Source organism: Octopus bimaculoides, chromosome 4 (assembly GCF_001194135.2).
Source record: "Octopus bimaculoides isolate UCB-OBI-ISO-001 chromosome 4, ASM119413v2, whole genome shotgun sequence".
In the NCBI taxonomy this organism is placed as follows: Eukaryota; Metazoa; Mollusca; class Cephalopoda; order Octopoda; family Octopodidae; genus Octopus; species Octopus bimaculoides.
In genome coordinates this window covers 137,960,631-137,962,162 of record NC_068984.1, presented here as the reverse complement: position 1 = coordinate 137,962,162, position 1,532 = coordinate 137,960,631, and the positions used below count along the sequence as shown (strand labels likewise).

Genomic DNA, 1,532 nt, shown 5'->3' with positions numbered 1-1,532 from the left:
ATATATATATATATATATAGTTGGTTTGTTCCAAACCAACTGTAATGATCCAATATGAAAATATGGAAAGAACATTAAAAACTTTCGAAAATTTAAAAAAAATGTAAAATGAAGTAAAAAAGAATGATAAAATTTAAACGTAGTTGTGTATTTGATGAAACATGCATAAATGAAAAGCTGGGGCCCTTATATAGAAACATATACACGCACAAAAATATAAATGTTTATTATAAATATAATTATGAATAAATTTAATAAACATAACGTATTTTCTTCTGTTACACACTGCGTATCAACAAATTGTCTTAACAGCATGGGAGAAAAGTGATTTGATTCGTAACAAGTGAAAGCTGTTGTAATGTGAGGAGGAAATTAGGTTCGTTACATACATTTCAGAATGATCTATTGACAATATTAATCTGTTGGAAAAGTGGAAATACAAAGAAGTCTTGAATTCCTTAGACTAGCAGAGTTGGTGTAGGTCAATATAAAACTTACCTACTGAATTTAAGGTTGAATTTCTGTAGATTAACACCTGTATGAAAAATGTGGGAAGAGTTTGAGTATTGCAGTTCTGGATAGTAAACTAGTATGTATACACATACATACATACATTCCAACAGATTCTTTAGTGCCTGCCAGCCAAACTGCAGTACTAGCTCAAGTAACTGGCCATTGTTCCTTACTACGACTATGGTAAACAGCAAGCACAACCGCAACGATTATTGGAGTAGTAGTAGTAGTAGTAGTAGTAGTAGTAGTAGTAGTAGTAGTAGTGGTGGTGGTGATGGTGGTGGTGGTGGTGGTGGTAGTGGTTTTGGTGGTGGTGTTGGTGATGGTGGTGCAAAAATAATATTAATTTTTCACGGGCAAAATAAGACAAAACTAATTAACTCGATATCGTACTGCACATATTTGACAACGGGTGGAAAATGGACTGTAGGATGAGGTGCAAGTAAGGAGGCTAGTCTTTAGGCAAATGAAAGGGCGAACAGAATTTAAGAAGCTAACAACCCAGAGAGAAAGTGAGGAGAGTGATGCTGGCAAAGAATCTGAAGAATAGAGAGAGAGAGAGAGAGAAAGAGAGGTGACTTGGTGATGAAAGAAGGTGGAAGAGATAGATAGACAGAGAGAGAGAGAAAGAGAGAGAGAGAGAGAGAGAGAGAGAGAGAAAGAAAGTGAGAGAGAGAGAAAGAAAGAAAGAAAGGGAGATAGAGATCACAGGAAAAACTGAAGACATCATGTGTAAGAAAATGAGCTTTTCGATATCAGAAATGTGAGAAACTAGGCATAATTGATGAGAACACAGGACAGAGAAACAATTTTTTGAAAAATTACCCCTCATTCGCTGCTTATCTAAAGAAATTTCAGTTTCAACTCTTAAGGCCATTTTTATATATACATTAAATGTCACTGCTTTGAAAATTATAAAAATTATATAACAGAATATTCAAAATATTCATATGACTTCTATAAACTAAGTTTGGTGTCAATGTACACACACGTCACGCATATACATATATATATATATA

The 1,532-nt window shown here is 33.9% G+C and overlaps 1 protein-coding gene across 1 annotated transcript in view; it reads left to right on the top strand.

Annotated features, from left to right (window-relative positions):
* Positions 1 to 1,532, top strand: part of LOC106878515 (solute carrier organic anion transporter family member 4A1) — a 40,845-nt gene that overhangs the window by 13,773 nt on the left and 25,540 nt on the right. The window lies entirely within an intron of this gene.